The 18031-nt window shown below is 39.9% G+C and overlaps 1 long non-coding RNA gene across 1 annotated transcript; it reads left to right on the top strand.

The window, feature by feature from the left end:
* The first annotated feature begins 6455 nt into the window (after window positions 1–6455).
* Window positions 6456–10637, top strand: LOC140590917 (uncharacterized). The gene is made up of 3 exons (XR_011991820.1): window positions 6456–6494; window positions 7819–7845; window positions 8097–10637. It is a non-coding gene; the product is annotated as an uncharacterized lncRNA (long non-coding RNA).
* Window positions 10638–18031: the final 7394 nt, after the last annotated feature.

Here is an 18031-nt window from a genome sequence, read left to right as displayed (position 1 = left end):
GTGGACCATGACCTTATGCCACATGAGGAGTTTATTGGGTTGTACAGTTTATCAGAGACTACAGGCCAAGGCATTGCCAAAATGGTTACTGATGTGTTGTTGAGGCTTAATCTGCCAATGTCTGCTTTACGTGGGAAAAGTTACGATGGTGCCTCCAACATGGCAGGAAAGTACAGTTCACTGCAGAAGAAGACCCAGACTGTCTCTGGTATGCAGGATGCAGTAGATTGTGTACGATCCTACCTTCAGGGAAAGAGAAATGACAAGAGCTATCTTGAATTGTACGAGAAAGCTATATCATTGGTAAACTCCATCAAATTAGTTGACCCTATTGAGACAGCAAATTCAAGGCGTTTTGCTGGCAAAGCAGTGGACCATTACAGGGCAGAATTCTTCAAAGTATTGGATTGTCTGGAGGTTCAGTTTGGTGAGCGTTTCAACCAAGACAGTCTAAAGTCTCTGCAAAGCTTAGAGAATGTCCTTTTGACTGGATTGTTAACTGATTCAGTAGATAAGTACCATGAGTTGCACAGAGGTACTCTTGCAGTACAGTAGCCTCTCTTTCACCAGAAATTCTTCTATAGCAGCAGTAGAGAGGCAGCAGAAGTCCTAAGGGGAATGCCAGTGGAGGTGCATGGGCTGTTTGACCAAGTTGAGGTCCTTGTCAGAATTTTGTTGGTGGTTCCAGTGTCCTCATGTGAAGCTGAGAGGAGCTTCAGTGCATTGCGGAGACTAAAGACGTGGCTAAGGGCTACTATGGGCCAAGACAGACTTAACAATCTGTTAGTCTGCAATGTGCACAAAGACAAGCTCGACAACCTAAACATAAACAACATATGCCAAGAGTTTGTGGGGCCCACTGATACCAGGAAAAACACATTTGGTACCATTGTTTAGTGTCCATTCATTAATGTCAGTTTGCTTTAAATTGCAGATGTTTTTTTATTTTTTTTTACATAGAGCAGTTACTGTAAATTGATTATTTAATAATTGATTTTGTTACAAAACATTACTTATTTTATATATCTTTTTCACAATAACAGTCATGTTTAAAATGTATTGTATGCTGATAGCTTGACTGTAAACAACATAACAAACAATGCAATAAATAGTTTTGAAGAAAAATCTGCTTTTTCATTGAAACTGACAAAAACTTCATTCAAACTGACAAATGAAAATAACCATAATGATGCAGGCTCCATGCTACAATAATAATGATAGAAGCAAAGTTTTTCACTGTGGGGAGATATCTTTATAAGTACAATTTGACTGTTATTTGTGTCCCCTTCAAAAATTGCTCATGAGAAATTTTATATTTATTGTCCCCCCCCCTACTGTTAAATGAAATTTATGCCCATGATGAAGACCATTTAAGCTGTGGTACCTTAAATCTGACAAGTTACCCCGATAAGCCAGTAACCCCGCTTCGTAGTACAGGCCACTGGTAGTAAGACTGGGTAAAATTATCATGTACATAATCATTCAGTTTGAATCAAAACCTTAATTGTCAGATCCAGCCTACCTGTCCCTCCTATTTTCTCCCTAGAGTGGCCCTAATGAGGCACCATTATGCATTTGTCTTACCTCGTGTTCCTGCCCTTGTGTGATTCAGTCCAGCTGCCTCACGTTTGCTCTCTCATTAGTCATTGTTATACTGTAAGTGCTTCCCAGTTCCGTCATTCCCAGTCTTGACGGTGATATTTTTGTCTCCATGAGCTCTGTACTTAGTCTGTTTTCTGACCTGTTCCCTTTTTGTTAATAAACCCCTTTTTGTTTTGCCCTGTTCTGTTCCCATGTCCTTAGTCCCACACATCACAACATTAATAAAAACTATACTGTATATCTAAAGTAAGGCTGTTTAATGACATTTGTTCAAGGGAACCACCATCTGGTGAATACCTCTGGAAAACTTAAAAGCAATTTTTAAGAAAAACAGATAATATTCATCTCCATGTGTTGATATTTTAAACTGTAATTCATTAAGCTGGTACCACAAGAGCTCATTTTGTTTGCAATAAATACTGAACATCTTACGATAGCTGTTGAATTTATTGTCTGTTTTCTCAGTGCAGCAAGAACAAGTCTGTGGTTAGAATTTACAAACTGGGTACTTCTGTAGACCTTGGTCTGTACAGAGAACTGAGAAGGATGGCTGCGAGGGCTCAGGGGGAAGATAAGGAGGTGTTTGTTAGAGGGATCTCTGAGCAAGTTAAACACCATCTATGATCTAGTGACCCATGTCTTGCTTAGAGAGGAATCGAAGCATTCACACATCTGAATCTGTTCCTCAGAGAGTCACAGTCATGGCTGGTGATGGAAAGGTCCTTATGAATGACACTGCCGTTGTGATCCACTGGGCAGGCTACTTAGAGCAGCTGTTTAAAGCTTATCCTCTGGCTAGGACATTGGACATCTCTGGGTCCACAGTTCTTGAGGCTTATCCTCTATATAGTTGTGAACCACCCAGTCTCACTGAGATTGCACAGGTGGTGAACCAGCTGGGGGTAGGGAAGGCTGCAGGGATCTGTAGTGTCCAATCTGGTGGTAAGACTGTCTTCATGGCATTGCAAGCAATCCTTGCTTTCATTTGGGAGACAGGCATCATCCCAACTGACTAGAAAACCAGATTTGTTGTCTCTATCTTGAAAGGCAAGAGTGATCACCTGGATTGTGGCAACTGCAGGGAGATTACACTGCTCCCAGTGTTGGTTAAGGTCCTTGCTAGAGTCATTCTCAACAGGATCTGTGATCATTTGCTGAACTGCCAGCAACTGAAGCAGTCTGCTTTTATGCCTAAGAAGTCTACCATCGACCACATCCTGAATGTGAGGGTTTTCATTGAGTGCAATCACAAATATCTGTAGAATTTCTTTGCAGCCTTTGTCAGTTTTTGTAAAGCATTCAACTCAGTTGATCAAGCCGCCCTGTGGGACATCCTGAGACTTTGTTTGATCCCCCCGAAGTTGCTGGACATCATGGCCTTGTAGAATGCTTTCATGCACTGGGTGTTGGGCAGGGTCTTGGGGTCCAGTGGCTGTGGGGCATCTGTTAGTGAGGAAAGATCCGGATACTGATCTTGACTTTGTCAATGATGCTATGATCTTCACTGTGTCAATGGAGGCTCTGATCAGGGCTCGAGAGGCTGAGCGAGGAGTCTGAGTGTCTGGGCTAGCGAGTGGCCTGGATAAAAACCAAGATCCTGGCCTGTGACCTCTTGGGCACAGCCATCAGCAGTGTGTCTGTCTGCAGAGAGATTGTCGACTGCATTGAGAGGCTCGCTCACCTCGGCTGTGATGTTTCAGACTCTTCCTATGAACTCAGTTGACGGAGAACATAGGGGGTCATGAGGTTGCTGGAAAGGAGTGTGCCGTTCCCAATATCTTTGTAAGAGGACAAAGGTCCAAGTCTTTAGAGTCCTGGTGTTCCTGTTTTGCTGAATGGCTGCCAGACATGGATGCTATTCTATGACCTGAGACAAACACTGCACTCCTTTGGTACCACTGATTTGACTTTGTGTCGAACAAGAAGTTGCTCAGGGAGTTCTGAATGAGACACATTACTTGCATTGGGAGGGAGCGTCAGTTACAGCACTACGGCCATGTGGTGATTTCCATGAGGGTGATCTGGCTTGCAGGATCCTCATTGCTGAACACCCGAGTGGCTGGACCAGGCCAAGAGGACGCCAACGTAACACCTGGCTATGGTAGATAGATGGTTATTTCTGGAGGGGGGGGACTGGACCGTGTGTCAGCCTGGGAGATTGCCAGATGGGATCACAAGGTGTTTCCTCATGCAGTGGGTGAGGAAGTTTATAGGTTTATGGGATGGGCTACAACTCAAAAAGGATACAAAACTTAATTTCTCTGAGGAATAGCAATGAAACTCTAGTGGACAGTAATGGTAGTGACATTTATGAAGGTGATAATAATAATGACAGTAATAACAACAATTCTCATTATATGAATGACAAGATGCTTATTCTACTTAAACTGCGTAACAATCGGCATTTCAACTGAGATGCAAATATTCACTGCCCGTCCAAAAAAAAAGTCGCCATTTGAATTTTTTGTTGTGCCACCTTTAGCTTTGATTATGCCGCATATTTGTCATGGCATTGTTTCCACAAGCTTATGCAACATCTCATCCTTTATTTTCATCCAGCTTTGCATTCATTTCTCACCAAGATCCTGTATTGACAAGTGAGTTGAACCACTCCTTCAGCACATCCCAAAGACCTTCAATGAGGTTAAAGTCACAACTCTGTGGTGACCAAGTCACACGTGAAAATGATTCCTCATGTTCCCTGAACCACTCTTTGACAATTTGAACCCATTGAATCTTGGCATTCTTGTCCTGGAATATGTCCATGCCAACAGGGAAGAAAAAATCCATTTATGATGGATGGAGGTGTAACCTGGCCATTCAGTAGATTCAGGTACTCAGCTGACTACTTTATTGCTGCATAACGTTGCAGGAGTGTAATAATGATCTAGTCGTTGGCTTTTAAGTATTTGCTGATATAAATTCAATTGGTGACCTTTTTTTTGGACGGGCAGTGTAGGTATATTCACTTAATCGTTCATTCATCCATTAGTTCATTCATTCACCCATAATAATTTGTTCAGTTGTTTAATTTCCTTATAAAGAGTTTTTTTTGAAAGGGCTGGATGGAGTAGGTAAGGGAGCAATAGTTTTATAATCTCTTCTCCCAATGTCCCATTTCTCTCTCTCTCTCTCTCTCCAATTAAAAGTTTCCTAATTGTTCTCTTTGTTACTGTAGATGCAGTCATTCCTTTGATGTTTAAAGAAGTCTGTAGTTTTGCTTCGCCTTTATTATCAGTATAAATTTGTGTCTTTTTTTAAATGTGGCTTTAAAAAGTCTTCTTTGTGATTGTTACAAGGTGTCTCCCATGAACGATTTCACATGTGTGTCTGCACTCTCCCTGTTTCCTCCAGTGTCCACTGTTGAAATATGTCACGTCATTTGTTTACATTTAAAGTCTTTTTGTACATTTATGTTCATGTTTAATGTTTTTTAAATATCATTGTACCTCATATCGGTGTGCGTGTGTGAGATGTATCTGTTTGTGGTACACATGCCCACTTAGTCCTTTGCTTTTCTTCATCTCTTTTCATATCCGCTCTCCTCTTTTTCTTCCACACATCTGCTACATGCTATGCAGTCTGACATCTACGAATCTTCTCCTGTCCTGTCAATATGTCACATATTGTGTACAGCTGCCTTGGTCACCTCAGTGTAACTTGAAGGGGTGAAAAGGGAAACGGGGTGAGACAGGCGTGTGCAACTGCTTTTGATAAACAGATAAACGTGCAACCACTACTTCATTAATGTTCAAATTTACATACAATTCACATTGGTATTATAACATATACTCAGTGCCCACTTTATTAGGTATACATGCTCATTAATGTGAATAGCCTGTTCCTTGAAACTGCAAATCATGGGGCCACAACTGCATACTCACATTAGGCAGACAGGGTCAGGAGGTTCACTTACCGTACAGCTGTTCAGTAGAATGGCTAAGGTGCCTGCTCTAAGCAATTATTAAATGTGGGCTGATTGTTGATCCCAGAAACGGTGGTTCTGAGAAACAGCCACCGTCCCGTGTTTTTCAGGGACATAAGTGGCCTTTGCCAGTGTGTTGGACAGTAAGGAGATGGAGCAATGGTCAGCTGTGCCTGGTATATGGTTCACGTATTCTTCCTTCCACAAAAACAGCTATATTATTGATCTGCATACCTCTACCAGTGATACTGGGATATTCTTAGTATACATTTACTATGAGGAAACGTGTGTATCCTTTCCCAGTATGTTCAAGAAATATGGAAAGCAGAAGCAGATTTTTTAAGTTATTTGTTTACTTTTTATGTTTGCAGGTATTATTAATCTTTCCATAATTCATTAACAGGACACCAAATAATTTATTAGGCCTAACTATATTTTATAGTTTCAAAAGGTATTGTCAGTATTTTTTTATCGGAATAATGTGTTAAAATTCGTTATTAAACAGCACAATTAGTCAGGACATAACTTTGCGGGGGGAAAGTAACAAAAGAAAATGTGAAATGTATAAATGATACGTGTTTTTTTTAACACACAAACACACACACACGGGTACACGATTTCCATATCGGTTTCTTCTAAATAAAACAGCCATGCGTGAACTTCTGTGGACACGGGTTATCAGTATACATTTCTTTTAAGTTAGTGGAGAATAATAAATGATAATGTATCAACTTTAATTGACACCGTCTTTAAAATGATTGCTATTTTACGAGGATAAAGATACTTAGGGTTAGGGTTAGGGTTATACGGAACAATTTGAAAAAACACGAGAAAAAATATTTGCAAGATCCGCTATAGAGGGTATTACGCCGGACAACCTCGTACAACATCCGGGGTCCTTCGATTACGTGCGTATTAAGCCACCCATGTTGATTCGAAAGGAGTCTGCAGCCAGTGTGCTGCTCAGGTTAGTGTTAGGAATGCTTTTGTGACATTTTGGAAACAAGGATTGCTTTTTAATTATCTGTGGATTTGTCGTTTTGGTTTATTTTGAAGATCGCGATCGGTTTCAGTTCACTATGACTATCAGTTGATGATCAGTTTTATTGTGAATAGTGTCAGCTGTAAGAAATGTAGGGGTATGTTTAAATTACCACTCTGGTGTCGAATTTTTTCGTTTTTCATAATTTTAAGGGATGTATCACTTGAGATGTACAGATTTGGGCGACTTGAATCACATTGTCGCATAATGTTTTATTTGAGGGATGTTTCAGATCGGCGCCATAGGATTTTTGTTGAACTGTATAGTTATGTTAATTTGTTATAAAGTTGAAATAAAAGACCTCATTCGTAATTAGGGATGCTGGACGCGCCAGGCTAATTAGTGTCGTTTCTTATAAGCACGTGGTCCAGCTTTGTGCTCTAAATGTAACTGGGAAACACGTGAGGATATTACGCTCCCGAAAGTTATTATGACAAAGTACCATATCTTCCAACTTATGAGCATCTGTTTTGACATGAGTTATGCGCATCTGGCGGTGGAAATAAGATAGCATTATCAGAGTCAAATATTGTTCCTTCATTTAGAATTGATCTCTTATTGATTTTCGTACTTCAATGTACTTCTCTGGCTTACAGAATTGTGCGGTACGTTGCCTGCAGAATCTGTATAGTTGACGTATTTAGTTTTACCGTGGCGGATTTTTTTTTGCCATTGTATGCGCTAGTAAATATGATGATGGTCTGGGGAAACTGAATTGGCTTGTGGTTATTTATACCAGTCATCATTGTGCCAAAAGTAACTGATGAGCTTCTCGCCTTTATTGTAAGTGCTTTACCTCAGAATATTTTTTTTTTAGGTTTTCTAGCTTTTCGAATGAATTTATTGAACACAAAATTGTGTAGTGGTCATTGTAGTCATTGTGTTCCATCTCCACTACTGTCCTGTTCATTAGTGCATTAGTGAATTTATATTTCCCAGCAAAAGCAGAATTAATAAAATGTTATGTATTAATATTATTATTTATTTATTTCGGGGGGGGGGGGGGTTACTGTAGAAAACGTGAACTGTTTTTGGAAAAATTAAAATGAGTTTTGGTATCGCGGGTGAGGTGGCGATCTCCCATGATGCTTTGCACTGGACTCTGAATCTATGTGGTGACGCAAGTGCCTCTGTCCTGACAAGGCCTGAGGAGATTACTTTTCACTATGTATGATGCATATGAAAATGTCTCTCCACTTACTCATTCTTGATAGTTCACCGATTTATTTCCTTTCCATTCCTACTGTAGGTGAAGGACCCAGCTGCTGACTTTCAGGCAAGTTAAGATGCTTGTTTAAACTGGGCATTTGTCCACCAGTTTTTAGTTTTTTTTGTCCTGTAATGATTTGACCTGGGTTCTGATTGTCTGTAGTATCAAAAGTGCTGCTCTCTCCTGAAAAGACAAGACAGTTTGAGGAGACTAGGTTATTCTTTAGTCCATGACTGAAATCTAATTGTGCTACATTCATTTTGATTTTTCCTCTGTTTTCAATTGCCATTGTTGCTAATATTTCTATCTGTCCTCAGGTAACGGAATGGAAGCTGTGGAAGCATGCGGTTTTGATGGTCTGAGCATCAACAACAGTGTTTAAATTCATGGTCTCCTGCCAAAGCGCTCTCTGACGACTCTGACATGTATGGTTTACTCCTGAAATCCACATAATCTGTTTGAAGTCAGAGAAATTGATTTTTAACCAAAATTGGAGATCTTGTAAATATCAAAGGAAGGGGATTTAGTATGAAGCCTTGATTTGTCTGTAACACTAGCTGAAATTTCCTTGATTGATCTCCACATCACCAAATTACTTTAGTTGTTTTTGTAAACCAAAAACAGCTGAGGGTGTATTGACAATACGTACAGGAGTTGGACAATGAAACTGAAATACTGGCCAATCGTGTTTTGAGGTTTCACGCCTAAATACATGGCCTGGTGGCCGATCTTCACTGATTGCACGTTCCATTAGTATGAGTAGAGTGTGAAGGTTCAATTAGCAAAGCAATAGCACAGCTGTACATAAAGTATTACAATCCATACAACATAATGGGAGACACATCAGAGTTCAAAAGAGGACAAATTGTTGGTATTCGTCTCACTGGTGCATCTGTGACCAGAACAGCCAGTCTTTGTGGTGTATCAAGAGCTACAGTATCCAGGGTAATGTCGGCATACCGCTACGAAGGACGGACCACATCCAACAGGAGTAACTGTGGAAGCAAGAGGAAGCTGTCTGAAAGGGATGTCCGGGAACTAACCCGGATTGTATCCAAGAAACATAAAATCACAGCTGCCCAACTCACTGCAGAATTAAATGCGCACCTCGACTCTCCTGTTTCCACCAAAACTGTTCGTCGGGAGCTCCACAGGCTCAATATGCATAGTCAACCTGCTGTTGGCAAACTTTTGATTACTTGTGTCAATGCAGAATGTTGGTTTCAGCGGTGCCAGCAGCGCAAAATTTGGGCTGTGGACAATGTGAAAAATGTGTTGTTCTCTGGTGAGTCCACCTTCACTGTTTTTCCCACATCCAGGAAAGTTACGGTGTGGAGAAGCTCCAAAGTGGCTTACCACCTGGACTATTGTGTACCCAGTGTGCAGCACAAGGGGGAGTCAGTGATGGTTTGGGCTGCAATATCATGGCATTCCCTTGGCCCACTACTTGTTCTAGATGGGCAAGTCACTGCCAAGGACTACCTGACCATTCTGGAGGACCATGTTCACCCAATGATTCAAACATTTTACCCTGAAGGTGGGGCTGTGTACCAGGATGATAATGTACCAATACACACAGCAAAACTTGTGACTGAGTGGTTTGATGAACATGAAAGTGAAGTTGAACATCTCTCATGGCCTGCACAGTCACCAGATATGAATATTATTGAACCACTTTGGGATATTTTGGAGGAGCGAGTCAGGAAACGTTTTCCTCCACCAGCGTCACGTAGTGACCTGGCCACTGTACTGCAAGAGGAATGGCTCAAAATCTCTCTGGCCACTGTGCAGGACTTGTATCTGTCATTCCCAAGACGAATTGATGCTGTACTGCATGCAAAAGGAGGGCCTACCCCATGTTAATAAATCAGTGTGGATGAAAACCGTCAAATGAGTTGAAGAAGCAGGCACTCATGAAGACTCAGCTACATGTTTCTAGAAGTACAGATCTTTCAACATCAACTGCTCAGAGAAGACTGTGTGAAGCGGGCCTCACTTGAAGAATTTCTGCAAAGAAACCACTATTAAAAGTGCAGAATAAGGGACAAAAAGTCACCTTGGCCAAAAAAAACAAAGACTAGATGTCTGAGGAGTGGAATTTGGTTTATGGGCCAGTGAGACATATTAGGAAGTAAGTTGGGGAGAGGGGAATGGCATGAACTTTGCATGTGTGATTTCCGCTGACAGTTCATTCAGCAAGAACTCCGAATGTACTTCAAATACTCTGGCCTAAAAAGGATGTGAACAAATTAGACCAATGAGCTGGCCTGCCTTGACTCCAGACCTCTGTGCTGCAGAACTTAGATGAGGTCGAACTGCACAGAAGAGTCAGTGAAAAAACCACACGCAAGCACTCTAGGACATAGCTGCAGAATAACTGGGAAGACTTGTGAAACTAATGGCTCATGTTTGTAGAACTGTTAAGGAAATGTTGATCAAGAATAGCATATCTGTGTGACTTGGTGTAAGTTCCCTGACACTGTGCCTCATCTCCTGGATGATTAGTTTTACTTCAGTTTGAGACAGAAACTTGCTTGCTTTGGACTTGGCTATTAGGCTTTGCTTGCAAGTCCCAGTTTGCAGTTGCATTATTATAAGTAGTATATTTTCCTGACAAATCATTCTCCTGGGCTTTTTTGGGTTACTTTTTTTTTTTACCTACAGTAACTGTCACCTCTGTGAGGAGAAAAAGTGTACAAGCCGTCTTTAGCTGTCTAGAGCTGGTGTGTTAAACTCGGTTATTGAAAGGGTCATGTTACAAACTACCAACAAATCTGTGGGTTGACTAACGCTTATTTATGTAGTTATAAATGGTATGACCTTTTTTTCCAATAAATCTTTATTATATGCAAACAACATTTACAAATATGAACTGTGTAGTAAACATTATTTCTGGAAATTTATTTTAAATAGAACTGAGCAATCATACAAAAACCTCTCTGAGGATAAAAAATTAAATGAGTCCACTGACCAGATGAACTATTAATAAGCTGGTTTTATTTCACATTATCCCCTCCATCCTTCTTTAAAATGCAACTGAATTTAGTCTCGAAAAGAAAACACCCAGACTGCAAATAGAACGTCTTGCAGAATTTTTGCTCCCTAAGTCCTTGGTAAGTCTGTAAAAGTACACATTTTCTGCCTGTGTGGTTCAGTTATGTCATTTTCAGTTCAGAGCATGCAATGAAACAAATGAATATGTTATTTGTCAAAGGTGGAACCCAAGTTTTTAAGTAGATGTTCAACGCGGAAAACATGCTAATTGCTTTTAGTTGGTTGTAGCTAAAGCTGGGTACAGACATAACTAAGTGTTTGGAAACATTTTGCTTCCCCAATAAATTACACCAACACCAGTGAGTGGTTGATAAGAACAAGACTATCTATCAGCCCTGTTATACTGAACTCTACACTATGCTGCTGGAAATGCATCCAACATGCTGGCTTATTTGAGACAACGACATCAGAGTGTGTATGACTGGAGCAAGATCGAAACAGTCTCTTCAAGTTAATCTTCCTGTGGCATTTAAAGCACGTTTGCCAAAAAGTTCAGACCAGGCTAAAAAAACAAAAAAAAGGAAAGCTACAGGGTTGTTTATCGACACAGATATGGAACTGTACTTGGCAGTAGAAAATATGTGATCTAGTTCATTATGATTGTTATTATTCAGTCTTATTTTTGAATTTAAATTTTATATATTTGTTTTTACAATGTGCAACTAAGTGTCCCTTAGGTTTTGTTATTCAGACATGTCAATGTCTAACAAATTACCATTGGTTTACAATTGTTCTAGATTGTGTTTGTAAACTTAGTTTGCGTAATAATTTCAAAACAAATTCTATTTTCCTTGCTGTACCGAAATTACTCCAAACCACAAACTCAAAACTCAAGTTTTTACCGAAATGTGAGTTTTGTGTTCCATTACACCTCTATTTCCAGGCAATTTTTAACAGGATATCAAACTCATTTTGCAGTCTGTAAAGAATTGTACCAGATGTAGCTCACAGACCTTGAGTTTGATGTGGCTTAGAGATTTTCACCCTTGTTTACACACTCTTTAGCTAGTTATCTGCTGCATAAAAATAAAGTATTGTGAAATGTAGCATATTTTTATACCCTTATACAACAAGGTAGATGGTTTATGCTGTTAAGTGGGTAATGCAGGATGGGATTTTTTCCAAAATGTATGAAAAATGTCCTTACTTTTTAACCCTTTAACTGTAACTGTAATGTGGTTCCTGTCCTGATGTATCAACAGATCAATACGGAATCTGTGAGCAGTAATAGTTAAAATTATTTAAAATAAATGTGGTTGAAAATTACTGGTATATTTATATATTCAGTATTGTTGTTGGAAGTTGGTGTCCAGTTTCTCTGACAAAATGGGCCAAATGCTGTTGTCTAAAATCAGGACATAATGGTATGACTACATGCACAAGCAAGTCTTCTTTTGGTGCTTTCTAGTTTCATATTTGGGCTCACAATTAGGATATTTATGCACACAAAATGTTAAAACTTGCAGGTTTATATTTTTCACTTTGCGTGTTGTTTTGACATGGATGTTGTAATGTCATGGATGTTTGACATGGGTTGTCCTGAGTGTTGACATGGATGTAATGCCTTCTATGTCTAATCCATACAATGGGGCAACCCGATATGTAAACTGGTTTGCTTTCTAAAAGTTTAATTTAAAAATGTGTGGTTTAGCTTGATGGTCTCCAATCTTTATTACAGTGAGAACTACTTTTACCAAGAATCTTAGGTGGGATGTGTTTGATGTAATACAATATTGGGGGAGGGGGTGATGGTGAAAATTGGCAGCTTTGATGAGAGAAAGTGAAATCCTTTGTAGTGCCCCAATGTACAAGTGTACAGCTAAATTTCTAGAATGTGTTCTGTGGGCTACTAGTACCTCAGGGTTGACATGTTGATGATCAGTGTTTTAGCCGAAAAAGCAGGTTTGGGTCATTAAAATGTCGTTGAGTTTCAAATGATCTTTCAATCTTCTGTGCCAGGGTTTCAGTACTGTACTGTGGTCCATGGCAAATACCATAGTTCCCTTTGTTTTAGGTTGTTACTGTGTACTGATGTGTTTTTGACAGATTACAGTGTTTGCAATTTAAACCATTACTCAAGCTGAGATGCTGACATTTAATATGTTGAGGTTTGGCCTTGTCGGCCAAATTCAAAGTATGTTAAATGGCTGTTTACTGCAGGACATATGAGAGGGTGTATCTCTCTTTACTGTCAGCTTAGTCTGCCACACCAGAGTGTCTTTATACTAGCTTTAGCCTAAAGGCTGGTGCAAGGGGATATTCCACCTTTTGTCTTTGGTGGGGGCTCTGCTAGGTCATGCAAATAACATCTGGGATGCTGTGCAGTTTGGAAAGTCACAGGGTAGCTATTTCTCTGCTATTCTATGTTGAGGCTGTGAAAATGTTGGGTGCCAAAGTTGGGAGTGTGAGGTATGGAATCAGGAAGCTGTACTGACATCACATCTGCGGTGTATCCCACCTGTGTGACCCCATTAGGATGAGCAGCTGGATGGATGGATGGATGGATGGTTTGGAAACAAATGCAGTTATTACTTAAGTGAAGTTGAGGTGAAGTAAAATCCCAGTATTGAGCTGCTGTTCACATGTACACATGTATTTAAGCAAAATTACATCAGTAAATACTTAGCCATTAATGCATGCAAAGATTATATAAAAGGTGCCTATTATAAAAAGTGAATTCCCACTAATTAATGGACTGAAAGCTTTTATTTCGGCTTTATTTATGTTACTCAGGCTGTTATCCATTTGTAATGAATCATATCGTTTAGTATAATTCAGTTCTTAGGCTTTTCATTTGAAACAGACTACAAATGTTCTTTTTTTAATGCATAAGTGGATAATCGCTGCGATGGGTGGGTGCCCCATCCTGGGCTGTTCCCTGCCTTGCATTTGAAGCCTCTGGGATAGGCTGTGGAACCCTGAATAAGACCAGCGGTTTCAGAAAATGGGTGGATGGATGGAAGTTGATAATTGAGTAACAAAATGGTGAAAATGCTTCAACATTCAACTTTTTGGCAGCTTATCTGCTGGTGTCATTTCATGTAGCTGCAGGATTGTGTTCTGTGGTGTGTTTTGGGACCAAATGAGCACCATGTATCTTTGTAATGAATCATTCTGCAGTATCCTTTGGCTTGATGATTGTAGGTTCCATCTATGTTTGGCTTGATGTTTGGCAATCAGGCAAGTATTCCTGATGGAGAAGTGATCAAACAAATAAAGAACATCAATGGATACCTGAAGCATAAAGCAGATTTCCAGTTTTATTGCCATTATGATGGATTGTGTATATATAAAAAAATATTTATCTGGTTGACATTCTGTTCTAAATAAAATGGCTGTGCGTATTACAGTCAGCTGGCATTGGCTACAGGTTGTCCTGTGTCTCGAATCCTGTATTTCCTGGAATAAGCTTCAGAAACACAGATGTTACAATCCAATACACCCTTTGAGTTTCATACCTGTGGCGGTAATAGGCAACTGAACTCTGGTAGAACTTTGAGAGGTTTGAGGCACCTTACCAGCAAGTCTGCTTTTGGTAAGTGCTGTACTACGTGTAGCATTAAGTTTCTAGCCATTTAAAGCTGCGAATGGGTGTGTGACTGTTCTGATAAAAATCCATATCTGATAAGGCAGCTATATGAATACAGACGTCTGTCAATACCGATGCCTGCGGAAAGGGTCAGAATGGCTTGCAATGTTTAGACGAGGTGTTAGATCTTCAGTTTACATAGGTCACATTGATTTTGCTAGTAAAGCTGATTCCATAGCAGGTGTCAGGGTCATGTGACACAGCCCCTGGAGAGCCATAGGACATACCGCCTCAGCTGAGGTTCCCGGCTGAGATTTCCATTGAACACATTACATGTATCACATTCTGCATACACTCAATGATGTAACAACAGGATGGATTCATTTTTCACTGAATATATAATTGACAATGAATGTGTCATTTTATTAAGGAAAGACACTGTTTATACAGTATAATAATTTTCAAATCATGGGGCCAGGATGGATACATTGTCCCCTTGGTCAATGACCTTTTTATAAATCCAAGCTCAAATCACCAAAGAAATCATCTCTGATTTTGTTCTTAAGCACAATATATTTTATGTAAGTTTCTTATGACTCATTTTTTGGAAGGTCAGGAAGTATACAACTCTACTGTTTGGTTCTGGAGTGTTTTATTTTATGGTAATTTCATCTAATTTTCCTTCCCTATTTTTTTCCTTTCCTGTGGGTGGCGTGCTGACTCAGCGGGCCGCACTGCAGCCTGAGAGCGCTGGAGCTGTGGGTTTGAGTCCCAGCCCTGGCTCTACATGTTTCTCTGTATTTGCTGTTTGTGTGTTTCCTCCAGTAATCCAGACACATGTGGTTTTTTTTTCACATGTGGTGAATTTAAATTGCCCATTCTGTATGTGTGTGTCTGCACCCTGCGATAGACTGGCACTGTCTCCTGGGTATAACCTGTGCTTCCTGGCAAAGGCTCCAGGCTAAGTCTGAACGGAATAAGTGGCTATGGGGAAACAAATATTCGCAATGACTTGAAATGGCTTAAGGCAAGATATACCATCATGCATTTACAGACTGTGGGATTTGAGAGTCACCTCCTGGGCAGCGAGATCAGACTCACACATACCTGCATAGATCGTAAATGGGCAGGTCTTTAACTGCACATTAGCATAGATGGCGTGCCCTATGCCCCAATTTATTTTTTGCATCATAATCGGAATCATTGCGTCTCTGCTTCCTTGGCAGCTGAAATTTAATATCACAACAAACCGCTGACACATGCACAGACAACGGTGAACATGCACAGGGGGAATAACACCGAGGTCCACAGATGGAGTCTGAGTAATTGGACGCAGATGGTTTGCTGGGACTCTGTGATTTAATGTAGTCACATAACCGAACAGACCCATGGGCAAATCATAAGTACGACATACATGCATCCCTGAATTTTTTTTGTAGTTTAATTAAAAAATTATACAAGGGTTGAAATAAAGAGTACCCTATAATGATCTTTTTTAGGGGGCAGAGATAATATAATAATTTATGTTTCTCGTACCATAGCTGTGTGTAGATGTGTGTATGTGGCATCTGAGATGGACTGGCCAGCCATACCAGTGTGTAACTTGCCTCCTGTTGCTTCCTGCGGTGGACCGCAGGCTCAGCATTGACCCTGTAATTGTGAAACATGAAATGCAGGATGTCCAGGATGTGCCGTTAACCTGGACAGATACTGAAAGAGCTCCAATGAGCTCCACCGCCTATGGTGCTTAAAATCCATTCAAACTAAGGTACCTGAAGTCCAACAAGTTTGTGAAATAGGCCCCAGTCCTCCGCTTAGTTCAGGGCACCCCATTTTAAATAGATTTTATCTTCGTTCAAGCCCAGACTGTCTTAAATACTACAATCTCTATCGAACAATCATATATTGTGTTTACATGTAGTCAGCCAACAATGTGCCAGATACACTGTTGACATGATTTACAAATGTTTTTGACTGTTAAACTTTATTTAATTTGCCTGTGAAAAAATTAGCGGATTTACAGTTAGTGGAACTAAATTTAGCAGAAGCTAATTGGTCGGCTAACAATTTTCAAAGTTAGCAGAAAAACTAATCCACTAACAAAATGTTAGCTTCACTAATTAACGGTTAGTGGATTAGTGGAACCCCGCCCACCACTGGTTTCAACCAGTCTGCAGTTATTGCATTTGTTTCTAGAAGCAGTACTGTGCAATCGTTATTCATGAGCTCCAGAACGATCAAATGAGAGCAAGGTCACATTCAATTAGTTTTTTGCCCCCCTGTCCAATGATGCCTTAGCCTGCACTAATCTCTATTAGTCTTTCATTAAATATAAACACTGGAAGAATCCTAAAGCTCCTTTAACAACAAAGGATGGCTGTGGGGAACCATTACGCTAATACCTACTCACATTATCCGGCAGTGGGACTCAGAGGACAGGGGCCATTGTGTTACACAAGGAAGTCCTGAAGCACTGCAGGCTTTGCAAGGGTCAGCAGTTAGCATGGCGCTAAAGGACACAGATTTGCAAGGCGGTCTGCTGGCTGGTCAAATGTCATGGGGGTTTGCTGTGTGACTAAGATACCTTGCTTGGTCCAGTATACATAAATATATTTAATATAAGAAATATTAATAGGTGGTTCTAAGTCACTGTGGAAAATTGTTTGAACTAGACAGTATCCATCCATCCATCTATCTATCGTTCATAAGTTTATGCATGCATACTGAGCCTATCTCAAGAAGCACAAGCCAGTCAATAGAGCAGGGTCTACAACAAATGACAGATTAATCAGTTAACCGATTTCGCCTTGTTTACTTGACTAGTATGCTGATGATTGGGGAACCAAGAGTCAGCTAATCACAAGGCTGTAACCCGGTGAGGTCATCAGAGGCGCTACAGGCCTGCAGATGAATGATTAGTGGCACTTCGGCAGACTCCACAAACATTTGTGTATCTCATAGACACTTTTTGTTCAATGTCTCTATAGTATTACTTTCCTCTTTTGGCAGGCCATACCAATTAGTTGCATTAACTTGTCCATTTCTCAATAACGTCAGTCTGCAGTTATTTTGTTTGATCTCATTGCTAAAATGCAAATCTTCAATATGACAAATTGTACTGGACCATAAACTTGATAATTTATTAATGAAATAATAAATAAGGCTTTATTATGATTTGTATAAAATTATACATTCTAATAATTAATATTACCTTCATAAAAGGACACGTTTTAATAAACCAGTGAAGCGCTTTAAATCAGTGGCTTGATCATTTTATATCACAATTTAGTTTTGGATCTAATCAGGAGTAAATTGTAATCACTGGTATTTGAACGACTGGGTAAAATGATCATGTACAGTTATTCAGTTTTAATCAAAGCCTTAATAAGAACTATGTATCTAAAGTAAGGTTGTTACATGATATTTTGCTCAAGGGAACCACCATCTGGTGAATACCTCTGAAAAACTTACAAGCAATTTCTAAGAAAAACAGATAATCTTCATGTCCCTGTGTTTATATTTTTGACTTTCATTGATTAAGCAGGTAGCACAACAAACGTGGTACGATAGCTGCTGAGTGTCAGGGAGTAGCCTGTTCTGGCAGGAGCAGGTGTAGGAAAGAAATTCGGTGAAGAAAGACGTAATGAAAAGAACCAGTTATTAATTTTA

The sequence above is a fragment of the Paramormyrops kingsleyae genome, chromosome 5 (genome assembly GCF_048594095.1).
Source record: "Paramormyrops kingsleyae isolate MSU_618 chromosome 5, PKINGS_0.4, whole genome shotgun sequence".
NCBI lineage: Eukaryota > Metazoa > Chordata > Actinopteri > Osteoglossiformes > Mormyridae > Paramormyrops > Paramormyrops kingsleyae.
Note: the sequence above shows the minus strand (reverse complement) of the source record. Positions and strands in the feature narration are given on the sequence as shown.